Source organism: Bactrocera dorsalis, chromosome 2, assembly GCF_023373825.1.
Source record: "Bactrocera dorsalis isolate Fly_Bdor chromosome 2, ASM2337382v1, whole genome shotgun sequence".
Taxonomy (NCBI): domain Eukaryota; kingdom Metazoa; phylum Arthropoda; class Insecta; order Diptera; family Tephritidae; genus Bactrocera; species Bactrocera dorsalis.
In genome coordinates, this window is record NC_064304.1 from 34,126,244 (window position 1) to 34,142,214 (window position 15,971).

A 15,971-nucleotide genomic window follows, 5' to 3' on the forward strand; every position below is an offset into this window, starting at 1 on the left:
ACAAAAAACGTCAGAAACACTAAATTTTACGGAAGAAATGGCAGAAGGAAGCTGCACCCAGATTTTTTTTTTAAATTGAAAATGGGCGTGGCGTCGCCCACTTATGGACCAAAAACCATATCTCAGGAACTACTCCACCGATTTCAATGAAATTCGGTGTATAATTTTTTCTTAACAACCTGATGACATGTACGAAATATGGTCGAAATCGGTTCACAACCACACCCTCTTCCAATATAACGCTATTTTGAATTCCATCTGATGCCTTCTCTGTATAATATATACATTAGAAACCGATGATCATAGCGGAATAAAACTTTACTCAAATACGGTATGTGAGCTGAGGTATCCCTTGTGGAAAAAATTGTTGTGATCGGACTATAACTTTTCAAGGTCCCTGATATCGAACACGAAGAACTCGGTGCCCAACCTAACCTAACCTAATTTTTCACCGAAAATATCGGTAAATCTCTCAGAATTTAATTCTAATTAATTTTACAGCAAAATAAAAATATGTAAATGCCGGATAATGAAGTCTCGATTATCACTTTTATCATGCGAGAGTATAAAATGTTCGGTGACACCGAACTTAGCCCTTCCTTACTTGTTTTGAACTATTTTTTTTAACATGATTCCTCTTTTGGAACACCGAAGGGATACAAAACATTTAACAAAGTCTCTCGGCTGAAAAAAAATATTTCTTTATACAAAATGTGCAGCTTAGTTATGATTTATTGTAATTTTAGAGCTAGCGAGTTTGTGAGTTGTTGCGATTTCTCCTTTTCAGAGAAAAACGACTGCTAACTAGGCACACAGAATTTGGTCGAAGTTACTCAACTCATTAATTTTTTCATTGCCGTTATTTTTGAGTAGTTGGGCTTACGAATTATTGTGATTTCACTTACTTAAACTCGAGTCGTTGCTGGGAAATAAACGAAGTTTTTCATATAACAAATCATAGAAAAATAACCAAGTTGTCATAAGAATAGAGCTTTATGAGTGAGTCCTGCAGTAATCTACAACTCAATTCGTTACAGTTTCAAACGAAAAAATTCGTCAAAGCACGTACAGTTAACGCCCATTTGAGCAAAGAAATGGGACGGAACAAATGAATGGTTAATAAGACGCACGTTCGCTATATGCAAAGTTATTAGATCCATTGAAAATATGTGAGTGTATATGTTTGTACAGCATTTTTAAAATATATTATTTTATGTAACAATGTTCCACGCGCCTCCTGGGAAATTGACAGGTTGTGCAAGAATTATGTCAAATTTCGATTGTGTTACATATATTCATACTCTTGTATTACTGTATTCATTATGGCCCTCCGGCTTTGTTTGTTCTACTCAATTCGCCTCATTTGGTTTAATTTTTGGTAGCATTTGTGAAAAATCGCGAGCAGATTGAACGAATTATTGACAGCTTAAAAGTAACTGAAAAGTGATGAGATGATTACAAATAACGAAATCAAATTTTAGGCATTCAAATGCAAGTTCTCATCTAACTATGTTCATATACATATAAACAAATGTATGTATAAATTGTTGATTTGTGGGTTACAACAAGGATTTTAGGGTGGTAACCAATGAGGAGAGCCTTCGGTTATAACAAGACGCGCTGCGTTAAGTAGACAAGATGAGTGAGCGTGAGTGTCGTAGCTGTGTCATGTGACATACACTCATTTGTGAAGGCGTGTATAAGCTGGATTAAATTGACAAAAAAAGCGCATAATAGAAAGAAATTAATTTGAATAATAATGAGTTGGCTGATAATTTGGGCGCGAATGTGTGTCTGAAAAGAGCAGCTGAATGGTTGATTACTAATTTCTAATACGAAATAAGACTTTTCATTAAATTTGCTTTAAATCAGCATTGCTAGAATTTCCATATCCGCCGTTGATGCTTTCATTTCCTTAGGCTTCATTCCATTTTATTCACACTTGGAATTTATATAACCATTCACAACGATTTCTATATATTTTATCGCATTCCACTTATTTTCATTTGACTACCTTACCGGGGCTTATAGGGTCGTAAACTGTGATTTTGTTGTAATGACGCGCAGCACTTGAAAATATGTCACATTTTCCCGTTATTTCGTTAACAAATACATCTATTGACAAAACATCCAATAACCAACTACGCAGATTCCTCGCTGCATACCCCAGTATTGTCTAAGTACTTGGCAATGTGTGTGATGTTGAGTGTTTTGTCGGGCTCCCCGCAGCGAAAGGATAACATGTCGCAGTAGGAGTTTAATAAATTCTGCTTAAAAGGTGTGAGTATTCTCGCATTGTCCCACATAAGCGCTTTTTTATTTCATTTTCAACACCCATCCAAACATACATGCCCCCATATTAAGCACAGAAAATATAAGCACTGGCGCGCCGTGAGGCCTCAGTGAATTTTTATAGCCTCGGGCGTTGCTGGAAAAATGATTGAAAACGCATGTTGCTTGAATAATGCACTTGAAATCTATTTGCTTGCCGTTTTCCGCTTTTATTAGTTTCGATAAGTGTTTGTAATTGTATTGATTTTCAACTTTGCGCCCAATTCCCGCTAATGTGCCGCCGTTTACACTTTTATTGCGTTCGATGCGTGCGATATGTTGGCACGTGTGCGGGGTGAAATCTAAAATTTGAATATAGTTTTGCATATTTTTGGTATTAAAACGTAGTAAATATTTGAGAAAGTGAACATTTTATTATTTTGCATTTTTCCATAAAAGCTAATCTATTTCGAACTTCTCGTTCGAGCGTTTCGACTCGTAACTGGCGAATGGCTCGAAAATGTCTCTTCTTCTTGGAACTTTTCAAGAGTTCGAAGAGCAAAGCGATGCCGCTGACTAAGGTCGAGCGGCTTCAGTTCTTGCACAAGCTATATTTTTAGTATGCTTTCAATTTAAGATCTCGACGTAAAATACGCCAAGTTGTTCTATACGTCAGTTCGAGTTGCTAACGGCGTCAAATCGGCTCTCTACGGTCTTGCTGTACATTTTTTTCACTGCCTGCTGGACGTGGTCTATTCGGTCGAATATTATCCGATAATAATGCTGGGTTTTTAGATGGTCCGATTATGTTGACCATAAATTGAGCAAAGCTCACGGAACACAACGTGAATTTTCGTAACAGAGTTGAACGATTTGTAAACGTTGTTAGGCGTAAGTCTTTCCATGATGAAATACCAAAAATAAATTGACTGCTTAACACAACTATCGCGTGGGCTGTCAAACAAAGTGCCTCTACTTGTATCATCCATTATTAGCCTGCCAACGCTTCATCAAAATTTTAATACACTTGTTCTAAGCTTCGGCGTGGATGGCCTTCAGTGTCTCCATCGACCTTTATTTTCTTCGGCTTCGTCTTATTTTTGGAGCGCCATTCCCTAAATTTTTGGACTATTTCGACGTCATATTCAGACCTCTACTCAACAACGTTTATGCAAAAGATTTAGGTCTAGTTGTACGAGTGTAATAGGCTGGCATTGGCGCGCATCATACCCAAAACATGAACCAATATGAGTTCAATCCACAAACTTTCTTAAGGTCTTCTGCTATCTCTCTCATATCAGTACGACGATTGCACTGTTTCTCTAACTTTTTCGATGTTATCATCTTTAACGGAGGTGGATTGACGACTCGCATGAGAGTCTCCGGGATACTGAGCCCTTTCTACAACGTAACCAGAATGAACCTGGAGTTTTAACCAGCCAAAGATTGTTCCTTTCGGCAGTATTCCTCAAAATTAATGTATTCTGGAACCAAATCGATTTCACAAAAAAATGGTATAAACTTAACGACCACGTTTGAAGACATAAAAAAATGAAAAGTAAGCTTAGTTTATGCAATCTCTCTTTTTCCTTTTTGAAGCAAAAACGCCATATAATAATTAACACCATTGAACACTTGAAATCCGATACGGCCGTACGCCGTGTGTCAAAGCGACTTTTGATGTGTGGCAGAACAATTAATAACAATTTTCCGCCCAATAGCTTCAAGGCAGACAATGGAATAATATAATATGTGGCACCTTTGAAAAATAATCAAGAGAAATGCTGGTGAGCACACACGAACATGACAGGGCTCATCTGCGCCTCGATACAAATCCCGACTGAGAAAAGAATTACGAAACGACGGCGTTGACAGCGAATGTCAATTCTTCGCCAAGCACAAATTAATCTTCAGTGAAGAAAAGCGAAAATAAAACTAATACATAATAAGGATATATGGAACACTCAGCCACAGCAACGAAGCACACACTTATAAATTGAAGGAATCGGAGGCTGAAAACCAAATATTAATGACGGTGCATGACACTTGCCACCAATGTGCGCTCGAGGCGATTGCGAGAGCACATCTGCACCGTACAGCTGGTGTGGGAAATTGCGCTCATTAACGGGAAATTAGTAACTCGCTGGCCAGGGTATGTGAGTATGTGTTGTTTTGTGGGTTTGGCAGTTTGTGGGAAGTTTGGTTGGAAATCGCTGAACCGTTAGGCAGTTATTTAATTCGAAAGTACTTCGTTTGCCTAAGTACCAGTCGTTTTTTATGGACATTTAATTTTCTTTGGTGTCAAAAACTTAATCAAAGAAAACAACAATGGCACCAGCACCGACGAAATTCACGCAATCCACTTTAGTGCAGTGAACAGTGGGTTGCTGGTGAGTAAAGAGACATAAAAATGAAATATGTATAAAATTTAATTAAAATGTTAACCTTGCTATTGAAGCTAGTACAAATGAAATTTTGAAATACATAATTAATGGTGCAATAAGTTTTTCTTCGAAATATTATTGGATTATTGCATTATATACTTGCATTGCCTAAGAGGGACACAATGCCTCGTTCTGGACGATATTCAACCTCTTCAACTGATGAAAATATTAAAAAAGTGAAGAACATGGTGTTTGTCAGGCAAGTGCTATAGAGATGGCAAGATTTGCATACGTCCTTTTCTCCCCAAAAAGCTGCTCCAAGCACCCGATATGGAACGACTATAGCTCATATATATTATAAAAGAGCCATACAGCTTCTGGTGTTTTACTTCATATTTTGACACCCGTAAACACTATGCCATTGTTCTTCTATTTTTTTCTCTCTCGCCTGAGTCCACGAATGCTTCATACTTGTATTTAATGCATTGTTTTCATCTGTGGTGTTGATGGTGGGTGACTGGTGACAGCAGCACACTGCTGGTGTGATAAAATCCTGATGCGATTCCTGGTCGTATAGGGTGTTTGTGATGAAGATAAGACGCCGAAAGTGTGGCCAACACAAAGCCACACTCACGCTCACTTTTTTGTTGGCTTTTCTTTCACTTGCGGCTGAAGTGAAGTGTGTGCGATTAGTGGAAAGCAGCATTTCGTCCAAAGATAAAAGGTGTAATTAGGTAAAACCTCGAGAATGCACGTCCATCAAAATTAAACACTGGACAGGCCTACATTTATAGCAAACACGAGTTCATTATGTAGGTACACTCGTGTATGCTGTATTCCAACATTTGCTTGAGTTCCAGCACTGAAGTGGCGATAGCACTTTTATGGCCGTGAGAGGTCAGTTGAGTTGCGCTTGCTTGTGACAGAACCTCGATTTTTCCCCCCACTTCTAGATGTATGTATGTGTGTATGTACATATATAAATTCTGTTTGGTGCGTGAATTATTTCGAGTTGCGTGCAAGGCGCGAGCCCTTTGTTTGTGAATTAATTTGAGGCTTTTGAGTGCAGTTAGAGGGCAACTAAGCACCACAAATTGTCTATGCATTATGCTAATGCAATAACAAAAAAGGATGAAGGGAGAAGACAGGGTATTATACAATTAGACACACTTCTTTTTCCACTGCATATTTCGTATGATTATTCCTTTTTTTTGGGTTAATTTTCGTTGGTTTTTCTACAATTTCCGATACAATTTGCGCTTCAGCTAATTCGGCTGTTTATGAAAGGTGAAATGAGGTGTCCAATTTGTCTGTTTGTGATTAGCGTTAATAAATTTTTAGACTTAAGACTCATAAAAAATATGAATGTAATTTTAGGAAGTGTGTATTTGGGTATTTTTATCTTAATATTAATTTCTACACTCAAAACTCCAACTCTGAATCACCGGTACTCTATGGTAAAAGCTGTGTTCAAATTGTTTGTATTTAATTTCACCACTTTGTGTAGTTTGTTTACCTTTCATCTATAAATCTATACTTGCCTCAGCGCCTTGAATATATAGATACGAATACAAACTTACCGAACCACCCTTAGTAACACCGTGTCTTCAGTGGACTTCGCCTACGCTGACTTGTTTACCTTTAATACTCGTCATATTCCATCGATATTGTTTATTATTCTAGTAAGTAATGCATTATCAATTGCCTTAACCAAGAATTCGATAATCGCAGAGCCAGTTGGCGAGCTCTAAAATTTCAATTACTCTGTATTTTGGCTCTGCGTCGGAAATCACTTGCGTTTCGTGTTTCTTATTTCTCAATGAAAATGCGCCGCCTCTCTGGGGAATCCTGCGGCTGGTCTTACCACGCTCACTACTGCGTCCGTTGCGACAGTTGGCGTGTGTTTTTCATTTCATCTCTCATGCTTTGTACCTCATCATTATAATTTGTATAATGGCAGCGTAAAAATTAGACCATATTGAATGTCAATTGTTTGATTTTTTGATTAACATTCATATTTGACTTGATGCCTGCCCCAACCCCAACTCAACTCAACTCAGCTATGTTTATTTCAGCTCAACGGAGTTGTATTGATCAAATATTGAATGAATAAATAGAAAGGCAAGCGTGTGAGTACGGGCTTATTTCAATATTGTTGGCAATGAGGAGTGGCGTAATTTGAAACCACAAGGTACTCGGTTGAATTTGATGAATAAAAAATATTTGTTTGAGAGATTAAATTTATTTCTTCCTTGTTACACTACACTTTACATATTATTACGTAGTTATTTTACTTCAAAATGACGAACAATAAAGTAAGCGTTGGAATGATGAGTATCTTATGATCTGTAAATGATGGGAGATATGCATATGTATGTTAGAAAAAAACTAAGGCAAGGGTGTCCGAGTATTTAAATTCTAGTCGATGCGAGATCTAATATTAATATTATTTTACAAGTATTTATTCCTTAATTATGAACAAAAAATAGTAAGGCTTTGTTCATATTGTTTAAATTCTTAAGTTACTCTTCAAAATCTAAGTCGTCCCTGTCAAAGTAACCCCTCTTGACCCAATACCATTATGCCAATTGCGAAAATTTGGCGATAAACTCACGAATAATCAATGCATTATGCGAGGTTGCCTTATGGTAGTGCCAAAATCAAGAGTTGTCAGTCCATAATTCCGGCCTCTTTTAGGTATTCGAAGTGCACCACACCTCGATAATCGAAGAAGTAGTATTTTTGGCTTCGGCTCACCTTTGCTACGATATTTGGCCGATTGATAGCATAATCCAAGACTCATCGCCAATAATAATACGTTTCTTGACCTCATGGTAGTCGGCAAGCATTGTTTCACATATGTTAATGCGACGCTGTTTTTCGAAAAAATTTAGTAATTTTTTAACCAATCGTGCTTTCACTTTTCTTAAGTTCTTTCAAAATTGTTTTTATTGATCCTTCGGATATTCCAACGATGCCAGTAAGATCTCTAACTATTAATCGTCGATTTGCAAGCACTGGTTCTTTTAATTTATTGACCTGTCGATTATCAGTTAATGTTAATGACCGTTCTGAACGTGGTTCGTCGTCAACGGGTTCTTGACCCTATTTGCTCTCTACAAACAATTATCACTGAAGGACTTTTCCAACATTCTGAACGTTTCCTCCGCACACCAAATTTAATGGAATTTCTTTGTTGAATTATTTAGCTCATCTTTAAAGTCGCCGAATGCACCCTATGAACTTCAGAAAGACAAGCGTATACTAAACATTAATGATCAGTTTGATGTGACTTTTGGCACAGATATTACTGACAGTCACAACCAACCTAGAAAAATTTAATGAATAGGTTTTCGAGCGAAATTTAAATTAAAAATTTTTACGATTTTTTGCCCACATACGAGGTGTGTTCAAAAAGTTTCGGGAGCTTTGTGTTTTTTTCAAAAATTATTTATTTATTCATGAATATCTGTTTTGTTCCCTTCAAAGTAATCCCATGAGATATTATATACTTGTGCCAACGGTTTTTCCAATCTTCGAAGCACTTCAAAAAATCATTTTTTATCTTCTTCAGCTCCTCCTTCGATGCCGTCTTTATCTCGTTAAGAGAAGCGTAACGTCGTCCTTTCATGGGCCTCTTCAGTTTTAACAAGAAAAAGTCACAGGGGGCCAGATCTGGGGAATACGGTGGCTGCGGCATCGTTAGTGTTTTGTTTTTGGCCAAAAAGTCGCGCACAAGCAACGATGTGTAAGCAGGGGCGTTATCGTGGTACAAAAGCCAATTTTTGTTCTTCCACAAATCCGGGCGGTCTGGCGGATTGCTTCGCGAAAATTGCGCATAACTTGCAGGTAATATTCCTTATTGACCGTTCTTCCCTGTGGTAAGAACTCATGATCAGTCGACCCTGCAATCGAAGAAAAACTATCAGTTACGATTCGCGATACTTTTTGAACACACCTCGTACAGTAAACCAAAAAAACTTGTATAGCGAGATGACTTGATTTGAAGTGACGTATCTTCTAAGCTATTAAAACTTTTACATTACATCTAAAAGTGAGAAGAAAATCGTTTTATTAGCTTTCATAATGTAATTGAAATTTATTTTAAAAAATCCAGTAGTCTTCAAAATTTAAAATATTCAGAATGACTTAATTTTCGAACACCAAAAAATACAACTTCTGCAGTTTCCATTAATTGAGACTCTTACACAATTTAATGCTTTGTATGCGCATCGTTAAAAATAACTGTTCTATGACGGTTTGTAGTCTTTTATATTAGATATAGAATGCACCAGATTTTGTGTAAATTCAAGAGGTATATTTGGTCATATTTTCTGAAGAGCAGCCATAACCTAATGTTCTCGTAACTTCGTTCCCATATAGGCCTACAGATGTTTAGTGGGATGGCGGTCTGAACTCTGGAAAGGATGTAGCAGCACATTTACGTTTTACAACAACCATCCCCTATACCACTAAAGTAAAATGCTTCGGCTCGTTATCCTTATTAGAGCAGTAAATTGAGTCTATCTGTCGACGGAGCTAAATTATTATTTAATATTGCCTAGTAGTTCATTCTTTACATAATTCCTTCGATGAAAACAGGGTTACTGACGCCATTTAGCTCCATTGCAGCACACAATACAGTCTCCTCCATGACGACAGTCTAATTTTCTTTTTTTTCTTAGTGTTTAAACTTCCTTACATCATCTGTAAAAATTACAGAATCCCAAAATTCGTTATGACCTTTTCGAAACGTGCGGCTTGCTTAGTGTTCTATACAATCACTAGAAAATCTGGTCAAAACAAGGAGCTCCGAATCGTTTAAGGATTGAGTTTTGGGGTGCTAGCTTACTCCAACTCTTTGGTGTTAGCGACAGCTATATTTTAGCGTGTTTCTTGATACTCCGATCGACTTTGTCTCCTTCAAAGTAATACCCACCAGATGTAATATACTCAGCTAATTTTGTTTTATCTATTCGACCGACTGAAAACGGGTTCCACGAAGCGGCAATTTCAGTTTGGGGAACAAGAAAAAATCACACAGAACCAAATCTGGTGAATATGGCGATTAATCGATGGTATTCATTGCGTTTGTTGCTTTAAATTCGGTCACAATCATGGCTCGATGCAATGGTGCATTATCATCAAGTAAAATCCATGATTTGTTCTTCTACAATTCCGTCCGTTTTCGACGGATGTTCTCACGCAAACGCCTCAATACGGCCAAATAAAACTCATTATTGACCGTCTATCCTTCCGGAACAAATTCATGATGCACACAAATATCGAATAAACAATGAGCAGCACCTTGATTTTTGAGCGGTTTTGGGGTGGTTTTTTTTGGTGTTATTCCCTCTATTCCGATGATTGTTGACTTGTTAGCATGTCAAACTAATAAACCTACATATGTCTTATCGGTAGTTATAATGCTCTCCGTGAATGTGGGATCGGAATTCGCACGATAAAGCATGTCCAAAGAGACTTGTTTACAGTAATCTTTTTGAAAGAAATCAGCTTTATCGTGGCGAGTCTAGCAATCAAGTGTTTCATTCACAAAATATCCATCAAAATCATTCAAACGGACTAGTCACTTCTTTTAAATATTTTCATATTTCATCAGTTGAAGAGGTCGAAGGTTCTCCAAAACGAACCATGTCTTCAACGTCCTCTCGATCGTCTTTGAAGGCTTTGTAAAACTCGTTAGCTTGTGTTTTTGATAAAACTGAATCATAACAAGACTTGTCTTATATTCGCAAAGACTCCGCACACGAAATTTGGTTAGAAATACAAAACTTGAGATAAATCCTTCGTATGATATTTTCATCCATTGTAAAAATCGTAACGCACTGCAGAGGTGTACCGACTTAAGCAGCTGTTGCAAACGAACTGGTTGGCAGATCGCGCTCATATTTGGCATAGTAATTAAGGAAAGTCCTACCAACTTAGCAAAGTACATTTGTTTAAATTATCATTTACCCGGGGAATTTAAATTACAATTTTCGGTTGCTTTCTGTCACAATGTATATTGTATGTGTGTTATGAAGTGTGTTAAAAAATAAGAGGAATTTTCGTTTTTTTTTAATAGTTATTTATTCGCCTACTTTATGTAAAACGACGTCTATTTCAAGTTCTCTTTATTTTTTGAAATAAGAAAAAGTCATACGGATCCATATCTGGTGAATATGGAAGCTGTGGTATCGCTATAGCATTGTGTTATTTTTGGCAAAGAATTCACTAACAAGCAACGAAGTGTGTATGTAGTCTCCAAACCCGCGAAAATTGAAATTCTCGTTATTTTCGGAACACACCTCATAGCTGCAAATAACTGTACGCAAGACAATCTTGGATCATGTCATTACTTATCTACATAAGTTTCTGGGGGTTTACGAATATGCGAAATAGTGAAACACATGTGCAATTCTTTCCAGAAGTAATCAGCGTTAAAAGTCACTTAAGTTTTCTAAATTCAACGCTGACAAGACGATACTGCTCACACGATTCCCATCATTAATCAAAACTCTTTAACGGCGCCTGTCGTCTTTGCAGTCACGGAATCGCGTGGATGAGAATATTAACATAATAAGCATATCAAAGCCAAATGCAGTATTTTTTTGCATGAAAACTGAAAGTATAAAAAATAAGTCACACATGAAGGCTCGTTTATAAGTTTTTTTTTGAAAATTCGAATTCATTTTTTAGCATTTCTTACAAGAGAATTGGAAAAATTGCAAACGGAAATGAAGAGGCACACATGTGTGCCTCACAAAGAGCAGCTTCACATGCCGCAGCTAAACACGATAGTGTACGAAGTTTGCATACCACGGCAACAACAATATCTCCCAGCATGAGTATGAGTGCGAAAATGAAAAGAAAACAGTCGGTGCCACGAATATGCGTATCATTAATTTAAAATTCGCGATGTTGATTTTTTTTTTGGGTGGTGGATTCAGTTTTAAGGGTGCTGACGCGTTGGCCGTCACTGGCGCTGATGCTTTACAATAATCAAACGTGGCATTTGCACCGAGTCGGCGGTTTTATGCGCGATTGTACACATGTTGGCGGACGAAAAAAAATTCGCACTTTCACTTTTTAAGTGAATCACAAGCTGTGTAAACGCTTGCAATTTGATTTCTTCAAAATAAACAATTTATTTTGGTGACAAACGCGCACAAGGCGGCAATGATGGGCCGGAAGTGGCACTCAGCATATGTTGAATACCGTCATCTTCACGCACAGACACACACTTACATGCAAAAACGGAAATCTGGAGCAGTCAACTTTACTTAGTGTTGTTGTTGCCAACAAAACGGTATCATATTATTATGCTGTCAATATGTTGCAGCGCGTTCTCCTTTATACTCGTTTATTTTCTATTATTACAATCATTCCCCTCCCCGTCGCTCTTAATGAATGCAAATTTACTTTGCTGATTTTTTCTGCTTCTGCTTCTTGAGATTTTCGCAACAAAGTTGTCAACACGTCGCCTTCGTGTATTGGGTGCGGCGTTGAGTGACAACTGATTGTTAGCAGTTACAGTACACCTATTGTTGTTGTTGTTGTTAGTATTGTTACGCTTGTGGTAAAATGTGCAAGTGACACTTTGGTCTATGAAAAATGATGTGTCTCAATTTGGGTTAAGTCACAGCAACGCATAGTTGAACACCGTTATGAATGTAAATGTGTTCAGGAACTGAAAAAATTCATTGGTGGGGGAAGACTTACATATGTATGTATATGTTATATTACATATATATGTATGTATTTATTGGAAGAGTTGCAACAATCATATATCAGACTTTAAAGTGGCGGGAATATGAAAATAGATTGACATATTTTGGGAGAAGTTTCTTCTTGTTGGAAAAGTCAGTCAAGTAGAGGATAAGAATCTTCAAGATGTCCATGCATCTCCTTTCAAAAAACAGGATTTAAACAACCATCAAGCCAAAATATCGTAATGTAGTTGAAATGGTTCTCTTAAAAATTAATGAAAAAGTGAGGCCGGGAATCAACGACGCCATACGGTTGAGTGAAATGACGTTTCAAGTTTTGTTCTGTGATTAAAGATCCATCACTGAAACTAAAACAAGCTTTATATTAAGAATTAAACTCAGTTATAGTCCAAGGCTGGGTGCCTCAAAGTGTAATAGTCTCGTGAAACCCCCTGGAAGTTATACTTAATATCTTCCAAATGACATTCAAATGAAAGAAAAATGTGCCTGTGATCTTTCAGGCAAATGGTTTAAACATTGTACTCATTAAGTACCGAATAACAGAACTCAGACTTGCCAGAAAGCAATTCAGAAATATTTATGATCAAATTTATAGTGAAAGCTTAAGCAGAGAGTCGTTCCGCCAAGGCATGCCTTAAGGATGCTGAATTGCTAATACAAAATGCAGTTTTAGGTTATAAGCAGTCGAATATCTTATGCAATGTCTTAAGAGCTCAAAAGCTCAAGCTATATTAAGCGATTATGTGGAAAAATACTTAGGTTGTCATATATGTTTCATTATTTGGATAGTTTTGCAATCTGAAAACTCAAAACTAACTAAGAATATTTAACTCGGTAAAACATGAAATTAAATCCACAACATTTCCGCGTGATTATTTTTTAAAACTTTCGACGTGGATTAGTTTAAAGAGTGCCTCGATGAACTTAATTCAATTTTTGGCGATGAAGCTCTATCAAGCACTATTACATATATATCGAATTTCGTCAAGGTCCTTTAAAATCAGCTGTTACTCCGGAAACTATTAATGCTGTGCGTAAAGTGATATTGCAAGATGGTTATGTGTCCTATCGTGAGATTCAGACAATTATAGGCATTAGTGGGTTCATTCTATATTGCATGAACATTTGATTGTAAAGAATCTTTTCACGTTGGATCGCACACAATTTTTCTATTGTTCAAATTAAGGCTCGTTTCGATTGGTCGAGGAAAATGTTAAGAAAATACTATAGCGATGCTTCGAAATACATACGTCTATGACATAATGACAGGTGATGAATCGTGGATTTATGCATGTAAGCCCGAAAATAAACAGCAGTCCACTGTATTTATGTTTCCAGATGAGTCGATCCATCAAAGCACAGAGTAGTTAGAAGACGGATCATACTCTACCATGACAATACCAGCGCTCTCACACATCGACTGAAACAACTGCATTTGTGAGTACTAAAACATCGATTTGATGAGTTATCCACCGTATAGTTCTGACTTAGGACCGTATAATTTCTTTTTATTCCTCTGCGTAAATGATAAAATAAGAAGTCGATATTTTTCGACACCTGAAGAAGTGGCTGATGCGTTCAAAACGCTTGTTCTGGAGATACCTCAATCAGAGTGACAAAAGTGGTTCGAATCCTTCCTTTTTTGATACCAAAGGCATCGTCCACCATGAATTTATTCCTCCTGGACAAACCGTCAAGGGCGAGTTTTACGTGAAGGTCCTCAAGAGACTCAAACAAAGAGTCAATCGGGTCCGACAAGACATCGCAACCGATTGGAAGTTGCACCAATACAACGCACCGGCTCACACCGCTTTTCTTGTGAACAGCTACCTAACCAAGGCCGAAATCGCAATGCCCTACAGCTCAGACGTGGTCCCCCCGGGACTTTTTTTGTTTCCATTCATGAAAAGGCCGATGAAAGGCAATCATTTTGAGACGACAGAGGGGATCCAAGCAGCATACACCTCAGTTCTTCAGACTATTCCGGAGAATGCCTTCTGTGACGCCTTCAATGGTTGGAAATCCCAATGGCAGCGCTGCTTGAAAGTTTTTAAAGCATTGTAATAATTGGTTCTATACATTTTTTGAAATCGACTGAGTCCTATCACTTTCCGGACAACCCTCTATACCAGAAATATTCCTCAATATGTGAGATGTCATAGTATTAGGTGAGAATATCTGGTTTAGCATAATTAAGGTTATAAAATAAATGTTTAAATTAAAATTATAATCAGTAATTTATGAAATTTCATTGCCATGAAATACTTACCAGCCGCGCACTTCTTTACAACCAAGTTTGTGTATCTGTTCAGACTAAGCAGACAACTGATGAATTATTTTTGTAGTCGCATATGAATCATGTAACTATGACTAATTTAAGTATTAATGTGACTAATTAAGACAAATGTGTGTTATTATTTGTAGCTTAATTGCTCTGAAACCAGTTAGACTATTACTGCGAATATTAATTAGTTACCTTAGATTTTCATGTATTATTAGGGTATTTTATATTCAATGTGAAATTGGGTTTCTTCGAGTACTAGGAATTTCGAAAACGAAAAATTACATAAAGTCGTATTTGATTACTACTTTGTATGGTATTAGTCTTAAATACAATTATGAAAGTGTTTTTCTTTTTAAAAATTCTAAATCTGTAAATTTTTTTTGTTTTGAGAGTTAGTTTATTTTGTTCGAATATATTTATTATTTATTTTTAGAACGAATATTCATATTTTGTATATGCATATGTATTTATGAGTGTACTGCTGATGATAATCGGGAAACTATGAAATGGAAATGGCGTATTCGCGTGCCTGACACTGACACACGCTGTGCTGAGAAATGATGACTTGCATTCAAACGATTTTTATAGCCATACGTGCGTTTTTTTTTTAATTTTCACACATTGTTGTGAGGAAATGCAAAAAATACTTCGGGGGGACGTATGCCTACCACCCTTTCATGCAATGTGTTTACAAACACAGGCCAACAGGCTAAGTACCCATAAAATCTGATTTGAGATCTGTGTTTTTCAACGCGCCTGGCGCACACGACTACCAAAAGCCGCCTGTTGCAGTTGTCAACAGGCTAAAGTTCGCTCACATTTTCACCGAATAGAAGGCGCTTACTCATATGTATGTATATATTTGAGTGGATTTGTTACTTTCAACGTTGACTCCTCGTATTGCACATGTAAATAATCGTGGAAAAAGTGTTGAAGATTTTTGAAAGAAAAATTTAAATTTCGCAAACGACCCACAAACGTCGGTGGCTAAGAATCGCGAGGGTGCGCGGCACTTACGCAGCGGGAAACGCATTTGCTCGCCAAAAAAAAAATTGCTAAAAAAGCGGCTTTGCAAAGAGTAAGGTTGAAAATGCATAAAAGTAATAGTGTGGCTCAGCGCAGCTTATGTGAAGTCAACGCGAAAATTACACCGCCAATCCTTTTCGGCTGACTTCCGGTTACATATGCACATATGTGTGTGCGTGCGCGTGTAACGGTTCGTGGTTTTGATTGATGTTGTGATATTGTGTTGATGTGTGACAAACGCGATTTTGACATTTCGGAAACGCAGCGTGCCTACAC